Here is a 23683-nt window from a genome sequence, read left to right on the forward strand (position 1 = left end):
ATAAGCCATTAGAATTATTATTTCTTTGGATGCCTGAATTGTCTCAGATTATAACAGTAGGAGCCACCTCAGGCTATTTTCTCAATTCTTCTGATATGTCCCCAGCATTCTTAAGCACTTAATTTTCTGGCATAATGAGATATCCAGAGTTCATCTTGCTCTCTCTTTGACCCAGCTTTGAAATAGCTCTTTCTCCAAGGATTCCTGCTTCCTTTCCGTGAAGAATAGTATTTAGAAACCAAGATCTGAGCCTTAGGTGTGCTCATTGGTATTGAGGTGTCGCTGTTCCCAGGCCCTCTCAGTGGACAGAGTTACATCTTATTTATTTTTGTATCAATTAATATTGAAAACAATGAGTTCACATAGGAACCTTTGATTCCAGTCCACCCCACAAAGTTCATTCACATTTTTTTCCTTAGACAGTGAGAAACGTGGCTCTCATTATCCTCAATATATTTAACCTATCAGATCAATCCTCATTGCTATCCTCATTCCATGTAGTCTCTCACACCTCCTGTTGGGCTGCACACGTATCCTTCTTGCTCTGCTTGGACTCTGACACTGGCACTGGCCCATGAGGAGACCTGCATTACCCTTCTGGGCATTTGACACCCCACACTTGTCTACCTTGCTCAGTCTCACCTAATGGCTTTTGGGTTGAGTTATTAAAGAAGGAAAAACAGCTTACATGTTTATTGATAGCAATAATAGCAAAAGTAAAGCTATTTTAAAAGAATATTTTTCTGGACCTTACAATTGTATTTTTAATGACCTTCTTTATGTTCTTAGGATTTTCATATTCTTTACTTAGTGTTTATTCTCATGTTGTTTGCCTTATTATCCCAAATTATATTCAGCCATCAATTTCTATTATAGGATTTTTCCCTCCCCAGAGTTAATACATTTCCAAGACAAAGACCCATTTTCTTTTGAACTTTAGTTTATGGTACAGTGATTTTGCTTGAGGTCATGGATGATTGGATCTCACTGCTTGTCCTGCAGTAGAAATAATGTTTGTAAAATAATGCTAGGTTGCTCCAAGTAGTCAGTATTTTCAAGTCACCATTTTCACCAGGTTCTAGAATGCTGTCTAAATTTATTAAGAGAAAGGCACTCCATATTGACATTTCTTGTAGAAGGTTAGATGCCTCTTCTGTGGACATCAGTAATACTCTGTATTTCCCTTTCCTTTACATGTACAAATTGCATTGTCAATTTATATTTGTTTCCCCACTAAAGCCTCCAAACCTTGCTTGTTTTGTTTAAGTATCCCTGGGGCTCATCACAGGGCCTGTTGAAGTTCTTTTGAAATGAATTGAAGAATGTGAATAATAGTTCTAGTTCTTCGGGATAATGGAAAGCTAATAACGTTTATTCTAGAGGCTCTTACTGCTGGGACTCTCTTCCTGTTTTTGGTTTTTAGGAAAAAAGCTAGAAAATCCAACTTCAGCTAGAGTAACAGTAGTAACTGACTTGAAAGTATGTCAAAACAAAAACTGTTAAGGTCATGAGGATTTTAAAAGATTAGTGAATATAAATGAAGATGTTTAAAGATGACACTGTTAGTAAATATGCTGCCAGTGGTCAGCATTTTAAAATGTGTGTGAAGCAAAAAACAAAAACACAAACACAAAAAAAGAGGGAGAGAGATTTGCTTCGTGCTTCAAGGAACTTGCAACTTAAATGATGAGAAATCCAGAGGGGTGGTGATGCGATGGTGTGGTGATACTGTAAGTAGTGGTATGACATCGGAAGGTCATTGAAACTCTTTTTTCCGCTTGTAAAATGGTGACATGCTCTCCTCTCTTTCTGTTTTATTCAGCTGCGAGGCTCAAGTGGAGAACTTTTAAAAACCATAGTTATACAAATGCAAGTTTGGGTTATTTTACCGTTTGGTAATGCAGGAAGTTCTGGCGGGGTTCCTGGCACCATTTTATCTAGCGCTGCCGCTATAGGCAGGGAAGTACCTTCCCTGCCCTGGGGTATAGCGGAAGTTTGGATGCGGGCTGAACTGGGTGTCGGGTTGGACTGGGCTTCTGTGGCTTCCCTGAGCAACTCGTTGCTTCTTGAGGACCCATGTCTGGGTCACTAACCCACCCACTAATCTTTTCCCTTTAGGGAGCCCAAGCTACTAGGACAGACAACTTAACCTCTGTCTTTAAAAGCTTTTAAAGAAATATTGAAAAAATGAAACAGGCTAAATAAAAAGAGAGAGAAGAGAAAAAGTACTCCTGGAAACCAACGATATTTTCTCAAGTATTGTACTTTGTAAGAAATAAAAGTGGAATTAGTGTTAAACCCACTTCCAAGAAGCATGAACGACACGGGGATGCGCAGCATTCCTGCCCGTCTCTACCTGGAATGCAGGTAGAGACAGTGACCAAAAGTGACCTTTTACAGGTAGAGACAGCGACCAAAATATGAGAGCAAATTATGGTGAAGCCATAACTAGAAATTGATCACTAACCTTTAATCACAATCTAGACATAATTATTGATATAAAATAACTCCTGGTCATCCATATTCATGTAAATATATTCAATATTTAATATAAAAGACAATAGACATTTATACATATGTGTCTTGCACCATAGTTTGTATACGCTTACAGATGCTTGCTCCATAAAATTATTTTTAAAAATCACTTAAAAAATTTTTTTTTGCCATGTTTATTCACAGGTATCTCTTGGAAGTTCTTTGCTGTTCATTTTATTGCTGTCCAAATAGAAATAGTACAATCTGTTTTCTTTTTCTTTGATACTACATCTTAGGAAATGATCCCATCTGCTATTCAGTGTTGTATATAAGAGTGCTTGTGTGTTTTTAGTTTAGGTGTAAATATTTAAAACTACCAGATTTTTTTAAAGGAAGTTATTCACAATAGCCTCATTCATCTTAAAGAGTTTTATAATTAAAAATTTTAGGTAACTAGATCTATGTTTATATAGAGTTAACCTTAGTTCTATGTATTTCAATGTATTGCGTATTTTTAAACAAATGTTAAAATAACTTTGATGGCTATGTTTTATTTAACCTTTATATTTTTAGAATATAATTTTACAGTTAACAATATTCTTTATAGGTTGCTACAGCTAAGGATTAGACTTTTTTTTTTCCAGGCTAGTAGTATAAACGTGCTACTAGTTTATATACCCTTAATAATTTGGGTTGGTAGTGTCTGGCAAAATGACAAGGACTTTAATGCCACCTAGGTTCTAACCATAACTAAGATGTATAGCAATTTGGAAAACAGATGTTAGTGGTTAATTTAATCTTGCTTTATTAACCTAGTGAAAAGTTTCATAATGATTGTTCTTAGTAAAAAAAAAAAAATTAATCCTATAAATAGATATGTATGCATTCTGGATTTCTGTTTTTGCTCATGATACTTTACATTGCTATTTTTATTCCTACTTTTAAACATGAAGCAGTTGTCCATTTTGAGTTACCCATTTTATGAATTGGCATATGATATAACATAAGAAAAAAATTTAAATTTAGGTTATGTTAATGCAGATGATATAAAAACAGCTGAGACATGCTAGATCATTACCTGAATTAATAGCTGGGGGATACTGACCAACGCAGTCTTTATAGGGCATGCGAAACCTCTTAGAATATAACTGAATATGTAAATCGTAATTAATGTTACATTTCATGCTGGTGAAATGTAGGTGAGCAAAATAGTTTATGGATTCCCTTTCTCCCTTCCCCCTATGCTTCTCTCTCCCCAAAATGGCCATCCTGCCTGTGAACCTCTCTAGAAGCTGCCCAGAAATGCCATGGTTCCATGGAATACACTCTGAGATACATTGCTATAAAGGGAAAAGCACAGTGATTGTGATTTGGAGTTTGTGGCAATAGGTAATTTGAAGGTTCTGACCATTCTCAAAATATGAGCAATAAGGCTGCTATGATATGGCAGACCTACACTGTGAAATGTTTAAAGAAATGATTTAAGATGGTAGGTTTACAGCAGAGTAAGCCTATTATGTGGATGGAAAGGATTGTTTTTGGGGAAAAATGTAAAGTAGAAATAACATTTTCAAAGAGAACAAAAAAACGAGCCAGAGTTTGATTCTAAGACATAATCTTGTGCTTTTTACTTGAAGCTAATATAGCCAGAATATTTAAGTTGAAATAATTGTTTTTAAAAAAATTATTCAACTCTTGGAAAATCCAGGTATGTTTAAAGTCCATAGTCTGAGTGATCTCTTTCCTCTATGAATTTCTGTAACACTTAAGAAATATTTTTCCAAAGATATTTACTACATACTGATATTCGTGCATGATGTCTGTATTTTCATCTAACCTATTAAACTAAGTTTTTTTTTTTTTTTTGAGACACAGTCTTACTCTGTTGCCTAGGCTGGAGTGCAGTGGTACAGTCACGGCTCACTGCAGCCTCTGCCTCTGGGTTCAAGCGATTCTCGTGCCTCAGCCCTTGAGTAGATGGGATTACAGTCATGCACCACTACGCCCACTTAATTTTTGTATTTTTAGTAAAGATGGGGTTTCATCATGTTTTCCAGGCTGGGCTTGAACTCCTGACCTCAAGTAATCCGCCCACCTTTGTTTCCCAAAGTGTTGGGATTACAGATGTGAGCCCCCATGCCCAGCAAACCTTAAATTTCTTATAAGAGCAATAAAAACAGGGATCTTTCACTCATCTTTGTGTCAACCTTGTTGCCTAAAGTGTTGCTTTAGATATAATCAGATTCAGTAAGTGTTTATTATGAGGAAGTGAGCAAATTTCCTTGCCATTTCTCTTACTTTGCTGTCTCTACAATATTGATAAAAGGACAAGCCTGAAAGCTATGATAACTTTATTGTTACAAGGTCAACCTGAAAATTTTATATTTTTATGGTTTTGTATACTGAGGAAAAAATTACTCTAACATATATCTTCCAACTATAATTTTTCTCAAGCAAACAACAAAAATCAGTTATAATATGTTCTTTTAAAATTGATTTTATACAAATGGATTTTTAGAGAAAGGAAACAGTTTTAATTAATAACAAAATAATTTGTCTTTGGCAATGATAGACTAACAGGGACTTTCTGCCTTAAAGAACTATTCTAAACAATGGTCTGTTTTCAGACCACAGGCAGCACATGACAGTGATCACTTAGAGAAAGAGAGAAAAGCAGTGTAAGAAACAAACCTGGGTGTGAGCCCTCTGATTGTCCCAACTTGCTGCCTAGAGAGTTTTCAGACCACAATGCTGGAGGGGAAACCCAAAGAATGCCCTATGGTCTTGTTGAGTTGAAGCAGCAGAGTTCAGAGTTTGAGGAGGCTAGAATTTGTGGGGGAAAATATGAGAGAGTTGGGAACCACACAGAAAGAAAGCTCTAGAGATCTGCTGTGTCGGCCTGAGTCTGTGGCCAAGAACTATTCTGTGTGTTAATGGGAGAAGATTGTTGGAGGAAAGAAATGCCAGAAGGAAACACACACACACACACACACACACACACACACACACACACACACACCAGAACGGAGTAGGCACAACAATCCTTGGAGCTCATACAGAACTAGGAGTAGTTCATATTCCCACTGGACAGAGTGGAAAGGCCTCATAATACACAGAGATCCTGTGGAAGCCTCAGAAGGGCCTTGTCTCAGTAATGGGACAGGTTAGCCTTAGACTAAAGGCTGCTCTGGACATGCCATAACAGAGCTTAAAAAGTAAGCCTGAAATGAATTTAAGTGTATCCCACTACAAAGCCTGACAATATTTAAAGGAATACAACAAAATCCAGATCCCAACAGTGTAACATTAATAATGTTGAATATTCATTAGAGCATCATCACACATACAAAAGCTGGAAAATTCAACCCAGAAATAGGAGAAAATGTAACCAATAGAAAATGGGTTAGAAATGAAAGGGATGATAGAATTGGTTAACAAGTTCATTCAAACAACTACTATAAGTATACTTCGTTTGTTCAAGGAGGTAAAAAAAACAGGAACACAAGAAGAGGATTCATAAAGGACTCAGATTCAACTTCTAGTGATGAAAATGCAATATCTGAAATGAAAGTACTCTGAATGGGATTAACAGATACTACAGAAGTAAAGAAAAGTCAATTTGAAGACACAGAATTTAAAAATAGACAATATAAAACAATAAAAAGTTGATGCACTGCTCATTTTTTTTTGCAATGAGCTGTGGGACAGTATCATGCTTCTTACATATGCGTATTTGGAGTTCCAGTAGGAGAAGAGAGACAGAAAAAGCATTTGAGGAAGTAATGGCCACAATTTCCCTAAATTTGATGAAAATTATAAATTCACAAAATCCAAGAAGCTCCATCAGCTTCAATCAGAAGAATCATGAACAAAACAACCTGATAGCACATCAGAATCAACTTGCAGGAAACCAGGAGTAAGGAGAAAATCCTAAAAGCAGCCAGAGGAACAAAGACAGATTTTATATAGAACAAAGATTAAAAATTAATAGCAGATTTCTCAACAGAAACTATGACAGATAGAAGACAATAGAGCGACAGTTTTAAATGGCTGAAAGAAAAAACCATCAACCTAGAATTATATGCTCAGTGAAAAATATCTTTCAAAAGTGAAGGCAAAATAAAGAATTTTGGACAAACAAAAACTGTGAGAATTTATCATTAGGAGACCTTCACTGGAAGAAATTTTAAAGGAAGCTATCTAGGCCAAATAAAAATAGTACCAGATGAAAATTTGCAAGTTCAGAGAGGAATGAAGAGCACTAGAAATAATTAGAATATGGGTAAATACAAAAGACATTTTCTGATTATTTTCCAAATTAGAGGATAATCAACTTTTTAAAGTAAAACTAATAATGTTTTCTGGGGCTCATAAACTTGTGAAATAACAGTAGAACAAAGGAGGGGAGTTTGAGGAAATGGATGTTTACCATTGTAAGAGTCTCATACTGTAACCAAAGAGAAAATATTATTTGAGTGCACATTGTGATAAGTTAAAGATGGATATAGTAAACCTTAGAGAAACCACTTTAAAAAATAGAAACACTAAAAAAAAGCATGAGTAATAAGCCAAAAATGTTGATAAATTGAATCCCAGAAAATACTGAGTTAATCCAAAAGAAGGCAAGAAAAAAGATAGAAGAGATGAGACCAATATTAAACAGCAAAATTGTAGATTTAAACCTAATTATATTGATAATCACATTAATTGTAAGTTTTCTAAACACTTCCTTTTGAATGCCTTGTTGGGCTGGATAAATCAATACAATCCAATTATTTGCTCTACAAGAATCTCACTTTAAATACAAATATACAGATGTTTTAAAAGTAAAATGATGGGAAAAGATATACCATGCAAATGTAAATCAAAAGGAAAAACTAGAGTTGTTATATTAATATCAGACAAAATAGACTTCAGAACAAGAACAATTATTAGGGATAGTGAGGGATATTACATATGACAAAGGGGTAAATTCATCAAGAAGATCTAATATCCTAAATGTACATGCAGCCGATAACAGCTTTGAAATGCATGAAGCAAAGATTAATGGATCTGAAAGGAGAAATGGACAAATTCCCAATTATATTTGGAAATTTCAGCACCCTTTTTCAATAACTGATAGAACAAGTAGACAAAAATCAGTAAGGATATTGACTGGAACATCATTAACTAACTTGACCTAATTGATATTTGCAGAGCATTCAATCCAACAGCAGCAGACTATACATTCTTTTCAAATATATTTCCTAAGATAGGCCATATTCTAGATAATAAATTTATTGTTTTCATTTTTTATGGCTATGGTGACAAATGACCGCCAACTTATTGGCTTAATACAATACAAATTTATTATCTTACAGTTCTGGAGGTCTGAAGTCCAGAATGGGTCTCAGCTAAAATCAAGGTATTAGCAAAGCTGTGTTCTTTCTGGAGGCTCTGGGAAGAGAATCTATTTCTTTGCCTTCTCCAAGTGCTAGAGACCACTAACATTCTTGGCTTGCAGTTGCATTCCTCTATCTCCAACAGCAGCAATATCTAATTTTTCCTCACACCACCATCTCTGCTTCTCTGCCTTCTGCTGCCTTCTTCTACTTATAAGGATCCTTGTGATTTCATTGGGCCCTCTTGGGTAATCCAGAATAACCTCCATCTCTCAAGATCAGCTGATGAGCAAACTTAACTTCATCTGGAAACTTAATCCCCCTTTGCCACATAAAGTAAAGTATGCCCAGGTTCTGGGGATTAGGACATGGTCTCTTTGTGGAGGGACATTACTCTGCCTACTACATTTTAAATGGTTGAAATCATGTCAAATATATTCTCAGATTACAAAAAAATTAAATTAGAAAAAAAACAAACCCCAGAAAGGTATTTGGAAAATTCTCAAATATTTGGAAACCAAATAATGCACTTCCAAATAACCCATGGATCAAAGAATAAATCACAACCCTAATTATAATATATTTGGAAAAGTTGGGTGAAATCCCAGAGGAGCTGACTGGAAAAAAGGTGAAGATGTGGCTACTGGAGTGGGACACTCTGATTTTGTGGAGCAACAGTCCTGGCATCTGAGGAGGGAAAACTGCACTTAAAGTAGTATCAAAATGAAATATCTATGAATAAATTTTAAAAAACTGTATGCAAAATTGTGAACTAAATATTATAAAACATGCATAAAATAGATATCTTGGGTTTATATATTGGGAGGAATTAATATTGTTAAAATGTCAGTACTCTCCAAAGTGACCTACAGATTCAGTGTAATCCCTATGAAAGTGCCAGTGGCATTTTTTTCATAAACAGAAAAATACGTTCTAAATTTCATATAGAATCTCAAGGGACCCCAAATAGACAAAACAAATCTTGGAAAAGAACAAAGTTGGATGTCTCACACTGCCTGATTTCAAAACTTATAAACTACAGTAATGCAAAGAATGGTACTGGCATAAAGACAGACATATAGACGAGTGGAATAGAATAGAGAGCCTAGAAATCAACCCATACACATATGGTCTAATGATTTTCCATGACGATGCTAAGATCTTTCACTAGGGAAAGGACAATTTTTTAACACATTGTTTTGGGAGAACTAGCTATCTGTATTGCAAAAGCATGAAGTTAGACCCTTACTGCTATGATCTGAATGTTTTCGTCTCCTCCAAAATTCACGTTGAAACTAAATTGCCAGTGTGAAGGTATTAAGAGGTAGGGCTTTAAAGAGGTGATTGAGCCATGGGGACAGAGCCCCCATGGATGGCATTAGGGTGCTTATGATAGGGTTTGAGGGAATGGGTGTGCTTCTCTTCCGCTCTTCTGCTGGTGAGGAGACAGCGTTCCTCCTCTCTGGAGGATGCAGCACAAGGAGCCACCTTGGAAGCAGAGAGAGCAGCCCTCACCAACACTGAACCTGCAGGTGACTTGATCATGGACTTCCCAGCGTTCAGAACTGTGAGAAATACATTTCTGTTGTTTATAAATTACTAATTTCGTGGTATTTTGTTATAGCAGCACAAATAGACTAAGACATTTACGTTACATTATATGCAAAAATTATCTCAAAAGTGATCAAAGACCTAAACATAAGAGCTAAAACTAGAAGAACATAGATATGCTCGTAGAAGAAAACATAGAAGAAAAGCTTCATGAAGAGTTTAGCAATGACTTCTTGGATATGACACCAAAACACAGATAATAAAAGAAAAAATAAATAAATTGAAACACTTTAAAATTAAAAACTTCTGTGCGTCAAAGGACACTATCAAGGTTGAAAAGGTATCCTAAGAATGGGTGAAAATATCTGCAAATCATATATCTGATAAGCAGTTAATATCCAGAAAATGAAAAGAACTCCTACAATTCAACAAAAATACAAACAACCCAATTAAAAAAATGGGCAAAGGACTTGAATAGACATTTCTCCAAAGATATACAAATCATTTTGTGTAAGGCGCAAGCAACAAAAGCATAAATAGATAAATGGTATTACATCGAGCTACAAAGCTCTGCATAGCAAAGGAAACAATGAAGTGAAGAGACAACCTACAGAATGGGAGGAAATATTTGCAAACTGTTCATCTGACAAGGGATGAATAACCAGAATATGGAAGGAACTCAAACTCAATAACAACAACAAAAAATCCGATTTAAAAATGGGCAAAATACTTGAATAGACATTTCTTAAAAGAAGACATACAAATGGCCAACAGGTATATGAAAAAATGCTCAACATCACTAATCATCAGGGAAATGCAAATCAAAACCACAATGAGCTATCATTTTACACCTGTTAGAATGGCTATTATCAAAAAGGCAAAAAATAATAAATGCTGGGATTGTTGGATCATATGGTAGTTCTTTTTTAGTTTTTTGAGGAACCTGCACGCTGTTTTCTGTAATTGGCTGTACTACTTTATAGTCTTACCAGCACTGTATGAGTGTTCGTTTCACTTCAGTCAGAATGGCTATTATCAAAAGACAAAAGATAACAAGTTTTGGCAAGGATGTAAGGGGAACCCTTACACAATATTGGTAGGAATAGAAAGTAGTAAAGTAGTGCAGCCATTATGGAAAGTAGTAGAAGGTTCCTCTACAAACTAAAAATAGATCTACTATATGATCCAGCAATCCCACTGCTGGCTATATATCCAAAAGAAAGGTATCAGTATACTGAAGAAATATCTGTACTCCCATGTTTATTGCCCACTGTTCACAACAGTCAAGATATGGAATCAACCGAAGTATTCATCAATGGATGGGTGGATAAAAAATGTGGTATATATACAAAATAAAATATTATTCAGCCATGAAAAGAATGAAATTCTGTCATTTTCTGCAACATGGATGGAACTGGAGGTCATTATATGAAGGGAAATAAACCAAGCACAGAAAGACAAGTATTGCGTGTTTTCACTCATGTGAGAGCTTAAAAAAAGGTGAATCTTATTGAGATAGAGAGTGGAATGGTGGTTACTAGAGGCTGGGAAGGGAAACGGGGAGGGAGAGGATGAAAGAGGCTGGTTAATGGTACAAAAAATATAGTTAGATAGAAGGAGTAAGTTGTACTGTCTGATAGTATAAAATGGAAATTATAGTTAATAATTTATTGTTTATTTCAAGAAAGTTAGAAAAAAAGAATCGTAATGTTACAAGCACAAAGAAAAGGTAAATGTTTAAGGTGATGGATATCCCAATTAACCTGATTTTATCATTACACATTGTATACGAGTATCAAAAACAGCATGTGTACACCCAAAATGTTACAATTATGATACAACAATGGAAAAGTACAAAAAAATTTAAAAAGAAGGTATACAAATCATCAGCAAGCACACGAAAAGATGCTCAGCATTGGCCGGGCACAGTGGCTCACACCTAAAATCCCAGCACTTTTGGGAGGCCGAGGTGGGCAGATCGCTTGAGTCCAGGAGTTCAAGACCAGCCAGGGCAACATGGTGAAGCCTTATCTCTACTAAAAATGCAAAAATTAGCCAGGCATGGTGGCACGCACTTGTAGTCCCAGCTACTTGGGAGGCTGAGGTGGGAGGATTACCTGAGCCCGGAAGATGGAGGTTGCAGTGAACTGAGATCATGCTACTGCACTCCAGCCTGGGTGTCAGAGCAAGACTCTGTCTCCAAAAAAAAAAAAAAAAAAAAAAAGATGCTCAACATCAGTAATCATTTGGGAAATGCAATCAAAACTACAATGAGATACCACCTTACACCCACTAGGATGGCTGCTCTTAAAAAAAAAGATAAAGAAAAAGAAAATAGCAATGTTGGCAAGAATGTAGAGAAAGTGGGACCCTTCTGCATTGACGTATAATTGTGTAGCCATGGTGGAAAACAGTATGATGGCTCTTCAAAAAAATTAAAATAGAATTACTTTATGATCCAGCGATTTCACTTCTGGTAATATACTCAAAAGAATTGAAAGCAGGGTCTTAAAGTGATATTTATATATCTATGTTCATAGCAGTATTATTCCTAATAGCCAAAAGGTATAAACAACGCAAGTGCCAATAAACGGACGAATGGGTAAAGAAAATGTAGTGTATACATACAGTGGAGTATTTTTCAGCCTTAAACAGGAAGGAAATTCTGACATGTTCTACAGCATGGATGAACCTTGAGGGCATTATGCTAAGTGAAATAAGCCAGTCACAAAGGGATATTTCTGTATGATTCCACTTATATGAGGTACCTCGAGTAGTCGAACTTACAAAGGCAGAAAGTAGGATGGTAGTTGCCAGGGGCTGAGAAGCGGGGGAGTGGGGAGTTGTTCTACGGGTGTAGAGTTTTGGTTTTGCAAGGTGAAGAATTCTGGAGATTGGCTGCACAATACTGTGAATGTACTTAACAGCACTGAACTGTACACTTAAAAATGGTTAAGATGGTAAATTTTGTCATGTGTATCTTCCCTCAATAAAAAAACTTGCAGAAATTGTATAACAATGATGTCAAATTGAACAATGAGAACACATGGACACAGGAAGGGGAATATCACACACTGGGGCCTGTTGTGGGGTGGGGGGAGGGGGGAGGGATAGCATTAGGAGATATACCTAATGTTAAATGATGAGTTAATGGGTGCAGCACACCGACATGGCACATGTATACATGTGTAACAAACCTGCACGTTGTGCACCTGTCCCCTAAAACTTAAAGTATAATAATAAAAAAAAGATGTCAAAATAGTGTTTCTGATCTAACAATTGATCAACTCTGATGATACTTTTAAATTTTAAGCAACTTTAAAAGGCAAACTTTGACTCAAACTTGTTAGTACAGTTTTCATCTTTAAATATACATTTTTTTCAATCATAAATTAGAGTTGGGCTTGGGGGAAATATTAGAATTTAGTGTGAGTCTTTGAGAAGCATCACGAAGTTCAGAGAGGTCTGTCTTGGTATCTCTGTGGTAATGCTTTGTTTGAATGTTGATGTTTCACAAAGGGTTTACATTTTATCTTCCTATTTCTCACAGGCCTAGGTCTGTGTAGTGAATTGAGCGTCCTCAGTTGGATGGAGTTAAGAGCCAAACGTACAACATTGTACCATTTACAAGTTTTATTTCAAAAGGAGATTTAAATTTTTATACAGTCAAATTTCTGCCAAAAGAGAGATTCCAAATTAATTTTTGTTTATGCAAAGCCCATATGTTGTTTTCCACAGTCTCAAAAAGAGTGCAAATTGACAGATTCCTGCATCTGTATCTCACAGGATACATATGTATCATTGCTACCACTCACTTATTTCCTGCCAGATTTTTAGCAATTGTGTTTTAAAAGAAAACCTGTAGAAAGGTAGCAGAAAACAAATGGGTAGTGGGATATGTGTCAGCTAGTTCCCTAACTATAGAAACCCTTGAAATAAGGCAAAAAACTTGTGTTAACCTGTGAAGGAAAGGAAAAATTGGGCAGCAGGATATGAAGGGGCCATGGAAGGAGCAGTGGGCCCTCCTGAGATGCTTTCCTGCTTTATAATTTTTTCCATTTTGACTGTGGGAGATACTACTGTAATACTTTCCTAGATATAGCAGCCGCTCAATAAATGTTGACTCCTTTTTTTTTTTTTTTTTGAGAAAGAGTCTCCCTCTGTTGCCCAGGCTGGAGTGCAGCAGTGCGATCTTGGCTCACTGCAGCCTCTGCCTCCCAGGTTCAAGTGATTCTCCTGCCTCAGCCTCCTGAGTAACTGGGATTACAGGCACCTGCCACCATGCCTGGCTAATTTTTGTATTTTTTGTAGAGATGGGATTTCTCCATGTTGGCCAGGCTGGTCTTGAACACCTGAACTCAAGTGATTCCCCTGCCTCAGCCTCCCCAAGTGCTGGGATTATAGGCATGAGTCACTGCACCCAGCCAAATGTTGACTACTTTTAATGAGTGCTTAATACCTATTGGTAGAAGAAATTACATGTTGGAGTTAGGAGCTGTGTTTTTAGCCTTTTAACTTGAATTAGACACTGATGATTAGTAATTTTTTGTTCCTCCCAATTTTCTTCTATATTCCCTCTCCTTCAAAGAAAAGCAAAAGAAACTTGTTCTTCCTGTTTTTCTTAAAATGAATTAAAAATTTTACCATCTCTATATATCTATGTGAATATATATTTATATGCCCCACTTCTATAAAGCAGTATTTGATTTGGTACCTATGGATAACTATTAGCCTAATACTGCCATAATTACAATTCAATTAAGTTTATAACCTGACTTGTTCACTAGTTTGGAAGTAACTATGCATTTGTTGGCATTCTGGTTTAAAAACTTTACATTTGCTTGAACCAATCTGTCTAAATTTATAGAACAGAGTACTTACAAATGTCTAATTGTTTATTTTAAAGTTATACTGTTTCTATGTCATTGCTTGTTATTTTCTTAATAGAATTGAAAACTTTTTTGATTTTATGAATACTTATATTTTGATTTTTGTAAATTCAGTAGTTTTAGGTCACAACAAGTAATGTTTTGTCTTTCAAATTTAATTTGATTTTCATTTTATTTTAAACTTTTATGTTCAGGGGGGTCCATGTGCAGGTTTGTTACCTGGGTATATTGTGGGATGCTGAGGTTTGGAGTATGAGTGATCCTGTCACCCAGGTACTGAACACAGTACCCAACAGTTAATTTTTTAACCCCTCCCCACCTGGCCATCTAGTAGTCCTTAGTGTCTGTTGTTCCCATCTTTATGTTTATGAGTACCCAGTGTTTAGCTCCCACTTATAAATGAGAACAGGCAGTATTTGGTTTTCTGTTCCTGTGTTAATTTGCCTAGGACAATGGCCTCCAGCTGCATCCATGTTGCTGCAAAGGACATGATTTCATTCTTGTTTATGGCTGCATAGTATTCCGTGGTGTATATGTACCACATTTTCTTTATCTAATTCACCATTGATGGGCACCTGGGATGATTCCATGTTTTTGCCATATGACAAGTAATTTTTGAGAGACTTCAAATTTAATTCAGATCCCATTTATGTGGTAAGCTTTTCAGTCACTCCAGACTTGCCTGTTCTCTCCTGGCAATGAATTTCAATGACTTTTACCCAATAGTGTCATGGATTGCACATTCTGCAAGGTTTAGTGGAATTGGCAAAGATGAATAAAATTGCTACCCTACTGGAAGCTAATGTTCCTGTTACCTGACTGAGGACCCTTTCAAGATGGAGGTATCATCATTTGAGGTGGGGTTGAGGGAACCACATGAGAAAGGAAAATGTACAAAGATTATTCAGGGACCAATGAGTTTGATCATAGGGGAAGAAAAAGTCCTGCACACGTGGGTTTCCGTGTCTGAAGATGGTTCCATTTTTCTTTAACACAAGATTGGTGGTTCATCTGGGTTTAGAATTCTAGGTGAGAAGCCATTTATCTCTCAGACCATTGAAGGCATTGTTCCACTGCGTTCTAGCCTCCAGAACTGGGAAATCCTTTACAAGCTGGATCTTTGTATAATAGCTTTTCCCCAGCCTTTCCCTCCGGGGCTTTCAGGATCTTCTCTTTTCCTTAGGAATCTGAAACTTCACAGTGAAATTCGTGTGGGTTTATTTTCATCCATTGTGTGGGCTTTTTGTATTCCCTTTCAGTTTTCAGTTCTGGGAAATTGTCTTGAATTAGTTCTTCCTTCTGTTTTCTCTGGTCTTTTCTTTTTGGAATCACTATTATTTAGATGTTGGACGTCTTCCACTTATTGTGTAATTTTCCTATCTCCCTATCTCCCCCATTTTTCATCTTTTTGTCTTTTCATTCACACACACAAGAGAACACGAATACCCTTGAAGCCGACTGGAATCTCTGTGTTGGTTCAGTGGGCGGACTTGTCACCTGTGTCCGTCACTGTTTAATCAAACTAGTCATTTTGTTGGTAACCCCTGTTATCAGCATTTTTTAAGTCTTTTCTCCCAACTTTGTTAGATCCCCAAATAAGACTCATCCAGTGGAAAGTTGTAGCCCCAGATGCCGGCAACTGCGAGCCCAATAAACAGGAAATCCAGGGAACTCTCAATATTTAATATATAAAATTTGTGTAACCCTCCTGTTTTCAATAATATATTCTTGCCCTCAGTTATTTTTGGGTCTTCTATTCCAGACATTCTCTGCTGGACCCTCTCCAGAATAAACCTCCAGCCTTACTCCTGGGTGGGGGAGGCAGTTGCAGCTTTCCAGAGGTGAAGAAATAGGGAGTGAGGTGCAGGGGGTGTGTAAGGGGAGGAAGGAGCACTTAGTGATTCTAAAATACATTTTCACCCAATCCTTGTTAGCTTCATCTTATCCTGGCATCCAGAGGTACATGGTACTGCCAGTTTTTGAGACATTTGAGGATTGTTTGTTCAAGTGAGTTGATTTTCAACCCTATATCTGTCTTCTGGTTGTGCTAAGTCAATTCTCAGCCATCCATCTGCTTTATATCTTACAAAATCTTCCAGTTCTTGTCTTCTCTCCCATTTTGTTTTCGTTATAGTTTTACACATTTTTAGAAGTCTCTTTTTTATTGGGAATGAGTAGAGCTAAAAGCCTACACTCATTAAGGTGTTTTTAATTAGGAATTTGAGAAATTAAAACTTTACACAGGTGAAAAAATAATTGATATTATAAATTGAAAATTAGGCCAGGGCACGGTGCCTCATGCCTGTAATCCCAGTACTTTGGGAGGCCAAGGTGGGCAGATCACTGAAGGCCAGAAGTTCAAGACCAGCCTGGCCAACATGGCGAAACCCTGTCTCTACTAAAAATACAAAAATTAGCTGGGCATGGTGGCACATGCCTGTGGTCCCGGCTACTCGGGAGGCTGAGGCATGAGAATTGCTTGAACTCAGGATGCAGAGGTTCCAGCGAGCCAAGATCATGCCACTGCACTTCAGCCTGAGCAACAGAGCGAGACTCTGTCTCAAAAAAAAAAAAAAAATTAATACTTAAAAGTTTGTTAATGTGTAGTGGCATTTGTGTCATATTTTAGGAGCCATTCCTTTTGATGACACTTCCAAAATCAATCAGAAGATTCTTGAGTATATGATTCCTCAAGTTTTTATTTTCTTTACGTTCTTAATGTCATGCTGGTCTCTTTGTGATCTAAATGATGCAGTGATTATTTCATAAATACAAATAATTTAATCTTAAATTTGTTAGTGTGTATTTATAAAGTGAATTTTATTAAAAATCCACTAACAACTGTTTGAGTGCGTCTTTGTGCTAATGCTATGAGGTCATTATATTCTTAAGCTAAAGTCAGCACTTCCGAATTACTCTTAGTTGAGAAAAATAACTTTTAATATGAAAGGACACATTCCAGAAGTACACTGGAGTGCATAAGGAGTTACCAAAGAGTTTTCTTGTTGGAAAAATTACGAATTCATAGGAAACATGATTAAATGCCAAATTCTATATTAGACTTAATTGCAATAGAAGGTCAGAGAGAGACAAATCGGTGTGGGCCAGGATAGCAAGAGGATGCTTCATCCCTGCTTGTGTAGCCTTTTGTCAAAAATGCACCTTTAAAACTGGACTCCTCATCTTCTCGCCCACACTAATTCATAGAGTCAGGTTTGCGAGTAACCTTAAAGGTGCTCAGTTCACTGGCGCTTTCCGGCTGATTTCATCCTGTCCTGCTTGTGTTTCTTTGCCTTATTCCACATTATCAAGGCTTGTTGATTCTTCCTTTGTAACAGGTCTCAGTTTGTCCGTTCAATCTAGTGCCTCAACATGTTTATTTAAGCATCTACTGTGTGTCAGATGTTGTGCAGAGTGCGGGGCTGAATAAGGGCCCTGAAGGAGCCCGCATCCCTTCATGTGTGCAGTGGACACAGAAAATTTCAGGAAAAATGTGGGGTGTGCTAGGAAAGTGTTCACACTGGGTCTGTGGCAGCATGGAGGATTGATGCTGAAGCCACCTGGGGAGAAGACCTGAGAGAGCAGGGGGTATTTGGGCATAGTTCAGTTCAGTGTCTCTGAAGTGTGAATGGCGGGGCTGAGGCCATCTTCACTGCAGGTGAAGCAGCACTGGTAGTAAGCAAGGGTAAAGGCTTGAAAGGTGTGTTACCCATTCAGCAAATATTTATTGTGTGCCAAGTACGAGCTAGGCAACTATTTTGCAACCGAATGCAACAGTGAAGAAAACATGAAAAGCATAAGTATGATAAATAAGATGACTGAGTAGCGCGTGTGAAGATGAAATGTGTTGTTGAAAATGATAAAGCAAGATGATGGAGTTGGGGACTTTGGGCCCTAAGCTGGGGTTGAAGGATGTTTACAGTGTACTCCACAGAACTCTGGGGGCTGCAGAGGTGCTTCTGAGGTCTATAAGAATTGTTCTAAATTTTGTTTTAAAAAATATGCCTTAAAACATTTCAAAAACAGTAATGAAGAACAGCATGAGCAAACAGATACATTATTGTGAAAATTTACACATTAGATCAGGGGTCCCTATCCCCTGGGCCACCAGGCCACACAGTAGGAGGTGAGTGGGGGGCAAGTGAGTGAAGCTTCATCTGTATTTACAGTTGCTCCCCATTGCTGGCGTTACCACCTGAGCTCCACCTCCTGTCAGATCTGCAGCGGCATTAGATTCTCATAGGAGTGCAAACCCTGTTGGGAACAGTGCATGCCAGGGGTCTAGGTTGTGCGCTTCTTATGAGAATCTAACTAATGCCTGATGATCTGTCACTGTCTCCCATCAGCCCCAGATGGGACTGTCTAGTTGCAAGAAAACAAGCTTAGGGCTCCCACTGATTCTACATTATGGTGAGTTGAATTATTTTATTATATATTACAATGTAGTAATAATAAAAATAAAGTGCACAATAAATGTAATGTGCTTGAATCATCCTGAAACCACCCCCTCCACCCCCGATCCATGGAAAAACTGTCTTTCACGAAACCGGTTCCTGGTGCTAAAAAGGCTGGGGGCTGCTGCATTAGATACCACCAGCGCATTAACTGGTGCCACCATGGTAGCTCATGTTTGGAAAAATGCGTGGATTTTAAAACAATTTTTTTTATGAATTGACTTCATAATATATAATTTTGCCCATTTAAACCTAAAGTTGAATTTACATTAATAAAACATCTCATTTACACATTTTGTATAAAGAGAATCTACTGCTGAAATTATTGGACATTCACCTTACAGGAATTCAACCCACCTTACTCTTGGATTATCATAGTTGCCCTCAGCATCTTCAAATTCTCTCCCTTCTAATCTCTTTTGCATACCATTGCTAGAGTTAATTTTCTTAAATCACTAAATCTTTTAATTAAATGCTTGAAACTCAAACTCTGTGGTGGGGGCAAGTGGACTTACTAGTTACAGTTCTGCCACAAAATGCTCTGTGACCTTAAGCAAGTCTTTGTTTTCTCATCTGTAAGAATCTTTTTTGCTCTCAGATTTTACTCCCATAACTGTCCTCACTAGCTGTTGATGATCTTTGTGATCTGTCTCTAGCTTATCCATCCAGCACCCGCTCCCCCACTAATCTCTGCCTTTATCCTCTGCTCTAGCATGGCCATTCTCTTCATTCCTGTCTCTCTCCTTCTGCAGTGCACACACCACTAGCTGATTAATTATGCTCGCATATGTTGATGTTATTTCCCAAGCCCAGACTGGCCTCTTTAGTTCATTGACTTACATTCTGCGTATCCTTTAAAAATAGTCTTCTAGAACTTATGGTTAAAGAAAATTTATTGGAAGAACAATAACAGCACCAAATGATACAGCATTAAGGCAGATTGAGAACTAGGAATAAACCGTTTGATTTGTTGAAAGCTGTGCTGTCTAGTACAGTAGCCACTAGCTACATGTGGCTATTTAAATTAAAATCAATTAAAATTTCACACAATGAAAAACTCAGTTTCTCAGTCTTACCAGTCACAGTTCAATGGTTCCATTTGGCTAGTGGCTACGCTATCAGACAGTGCAGACAGGGAACATTTCCATCATTGCAGAAAGGTTTGTTGGACAGTGCTGGTCATGGGTGGCTTGAAAGTTTCATTTCAGGGACTTCTGGAGGAGAAATAATATATTTACAGATGGTCCAGAAGGAAATGTTTGATAAAGAAATGGAGGTGAGGAGTATTGATTCTAGAGGTCTGACAGTGGCAAGAAAGAGGAACGGGGAACAGGTAACGTCCAAGTTAAAAGAGGTATGTGTGTATGTGTGTGTGTGTGAGAGAGAGAGAGAGAGAGAGAAAGAGAGAGAGATAAGAACATTTTTAAAGGCAAAGAAAGTTGTGGCAATGGAAAGACTGGATCTGTTGTAGACATTGGAAGAAGAGTGTGTAGGAAGAGGTAGGCATATTGGATGTCAGGAAAACAAGTGAAACAGGATGTTGAGATAGGTTTCATTCTGTCTCAGTTTTGGCTGAGGCCCCAAAACATTACCAAGAAAACAATAAGTGGCAATGACATCACATTCCTTAGTGAAGGTTTCTAACCCTCAGCCCAGCATCTTGATGGTGTGATTGAAGTCCAAGAGATCAAGGCCGGGGCTGGGAAGGCAGGAAGGAAAGGGATGATTCCGTCTCACCTCAGGCTGAGTGAGGGAGTTGCAAGGAGACTGCTTGGCTCTGTTGACTTGCTCTGTGTCCTCTGGAGGCTGTGGAGACACTAAACCTACTAACCCTGAACTAGAGAAGTTTAGAGGTCAAACACCTGCTGGAGCTACACCTGCCTGGCTGGCTGCAGAGCAAAGAGGCAGCTGCACTGGGAGCCAGCTGTGCTTTTGCTAATAAAGCAGCAGGATCTGCTGTCCAGGGGCCAGGAGAAGCCTGGTGGCTTTTTAAAAAGTGGCCCCACCCAAGAGTCCTTCCTGCCAATGGACAATGTGGCCTTGGCAGTGGAGGCTGGAGGTGTGCCCAGCAGACGCAGATGTTGGAGTGTAGGCAGCATTCTAAGTGACCACCTGCTTGGACCCTGGGAGCTGCAGAAGGCTCCTTCCAGCAGGAAAACCTCTGCAGAATGAATGAAGAAGCCCCATTTGAGGAGCAGACACTCTGCCTAGTGAATTAAAGAAAGGAGCCAACTGATTCAGGAGAATCCTGCTGTGCCTGGAATAGCCCAGATGGGGGAGAGGAGAGACTTAACTTTGAGTAGAGTTTGGAATTGGGGCCTGGACGTTTTCCCTACTGAAATGTAACATGTTTTCGTGAGTAGAGGTGACCAGAGAACTTCGAATTTTTTATGAAAGACTAGGAAAGCCTTGGAACGGAGTTCATTCAGGACAAGAAATGAATAGGCTTCTGAATGACTTTAGGTGCCTGGAGAAAGCATGGCTTTTTGCTGCTTGCACTCTGTAGGGTCCTACTTACTTGGGACAATGACTATACCGATTTGGTGTTTGATGAGAGTACAGAATGTTTAGAAAAGCTCTGAGAGATGTGTTGAGAATTAAGAAGTAAGTGAATAATAACCTGCAAGAGGCCTGATTGAAGAGAAGCAGCAGGAATTAAGTGGACTGCTCAAATGAGATTTTTTGCCTCCCTTTCCAGAAGAAGTCTGCAGTCTGGGATCAGGAGATTGTTGTATATTTATTTGGGGTTATAGTGTGGGTAATTGGAAGCCTCGTGGTTTTGTGGAGTGTCATTTTGAAGGAAACATAAGGTAAATGGAGAATGCTACTTGAATGTAGCTGGGTTTTCTTCCGCATGTGGTGGTGCAGGAGCCCTTTGATGTTATTAGGGTGGCAGTAATTAAACACATTTCTTCCATATGAAATGATTGGGATAGGGAGTAGTATAATATTTCTGTTTCTAGCATGGTTTAATTATTATCTACATTATATGGGGACTCTTGTTGTATTTTATTTGTTAGGATGCTGCAGTTAACAAAAAACCCCACATCATGTTGGCGAAGCACCTGGAGACAGGGCCGGTTCTGACTCACTTCCCTCTGCGATTCCCGTCTCTGCTCTCCCGCATGAGTGCTATCCTTAGCAAAGTGCCTGAATCAATTCCAGGTGTCACGTCCAGGCAGCAGACAGAAAAAGGGTTCTCTCTTGCTGTGCACCAAATGTAGTCCCCCATGGCACCTCCACTTACCTCTAATTGGCTGGAACTGGGTCACATCTCACCTCTGAACTAATTATTAATGGCAAGAGGAAAGGAATCCTCATAAGCAATTTATTAAACTAATTAGTATGTACTTGCTAAAGCCAGGAATAGAGTCAGCATTCCCTAAGCACATGACTTGGAGAGAAGGAGTGGATACCTAAACCAAATCAGGGTTCGGTTAGGAAGGAGGAAAGGGGAAATGGATGTTGGGTAGTCTTGCACCTCTTCCTAGAATTATATAGAATGACTAATATAACTAATCAAAAATGAGTGATTACAGATTAGATGGTAGGAACATATTAATAGTATATATAGACTAACAAGCTGTGGCAAATGTCAGAAATGCAGTGGCTCAAATAACATCAAAGTTTATTTCTCTCTCATCAGTAACAGTTCAAAGGTATGTGGTCCTAAGCTGGTGGGGTGCCTCTAATATAGCTTAAATATTAGAGTTGTAAAGTTGTAATAACAAATAAGTCCCCCAAATTCAGGAACTTAGGGAACAAAGACATTTCTCTCTTATATCCCAGTCCAAGGAAAGCTGCTGAAGTGAGTATCTCTGTTGCATGGGACCATTCAAGGGCCCAGGTTCCTCCCATGTTGTTGCTCTGCCATTTCTCCCCCCAGGGAATTGTCTTTGCTTGGGCTAAAACTGGGTCACCACTTCCAGGTTCCAGCTAGAAAGTGGAAAAGGAGAACATGAAGGAGATAGACCAGTTTATAAAGGCCTAGGCCAAAGTGGCACCTGTGACTATTGCTCGCATTTCATTGGCAAGATCTTAGTGACATGGGGGCTTCAAACTTCAAATAGCCTGGGATATGTAGTCTCACAGGGCAGTTTTCAGTGTTGCTTGAGTCATCCCTATTTCTGGTCAGTAGAAAGAAATAGGACCAAGTGTCTTTAAGAGGATGAATCTTAAGTTGCATCCCTCATTTCCGCTCATGTCCTGTTGGCCTAAAGTTGTTCACATGGCCAGATGCAAGGGAGATCAGGAAATGGAGTTTGTAGCTGGGTAAGTACTGGGAGAAAGAATGGATTATGGTAGACCATTAGCTGTTTCTCTCACACAAAAATTTCTCTCTGCTCTGCATAGGATCTTTCTATCTGGAGACCTGACTTATTAAATGTTAAAGAAAATTTTACCTAATGCCTAAAGCTGGTAATTCATCATCATTGTTTGGCTGAATTTGGTAACTTGCCATTCTTCTACCATAGGAAAGACTGATATTAATAGTAAAGCAATATTACTTTTTTGTAATAGACATTACAAAAAAAAAGTTCCAAAATGCTTTTTATAAAATATATGAACTTGGCCTTCTAAAACAACTTCTATAGTTGTATCATGTGTTTATGTACATACATATGTATGTATGTATGTATGTGTAGTTTTAAACTTTTATGACTGTCTTAGTCTGTTTAGTGCTGCTGTAATAGAATACCTGAGATTGGATAATTTATAATGAACAGAAATTGACTGGCTCACAGTTCCAGAGGCTGGGAAGTCCAGTATCAAGGGGCTGGCATCTTGTAAGGACCTTCTTGCTGTGACATCCCATGGCTGAAGGCAGAAGGGCAAGAGAGGGCCAGAGAGAGAGAGAGAGAGAGAGAGAGAGGAAATGAGAGCAAGTGCACGAGGGGGTTAAACTCGTCCTTTTATAAGGAACCCCCTCTAT

At 38.1% G+C, this 23683-nt stretch overlaps 1 protein-coding gene and 1 long non-coding RNA gene across 8 annotated transcripts in view; one reads left to right on the top strand and one right to left on the bottom strand.

Annotated features, from left to right (window-relative positions):
- DGKH (diacylglycerol kinase eta) overlaps positions 1 to 23683 on the top strand; it is a 204330-nt gene that overhangs the window by 41103 nt on the left and 139544 nt on the right. The window lies entirely within an intron of this gene.
- LOC129526307 (uncharacterized) lies at positions 19833 to 23678 on the bottom strand. Of its 2 annotated transcripts, none has more exons than XR_008670950.2 (3): positions 23494 to 23678; positions 20488 to 20556; positions 19833 to 19964 (listed from the first exon to the last, which is right to left on the bottom strand). It is a non-coding gene; the product is annotated as an uncharacterized lncRNA (long non-coding RNA). The 2 variants fall into 2 exon arrangements; XR_008670951.2 differs by having other exon boundaries at positions 20488 to 20567; positions 23494 to 23549.

Source organism: Gorilla gorilla, chromosome 14 (genome assembly GCF_029281585.2).
Source record: "Gorilla gorilla gorilla isolate KB3781 chromosome 14, NHGRI_mGorGor1-v2.1_pri, whole genome shotgun sequence".
NCBI lineage: Eukaryota > Metazoa > Chordata > Mammalia > Primates > Hominidae > Gorilla > Gorilla gorilla.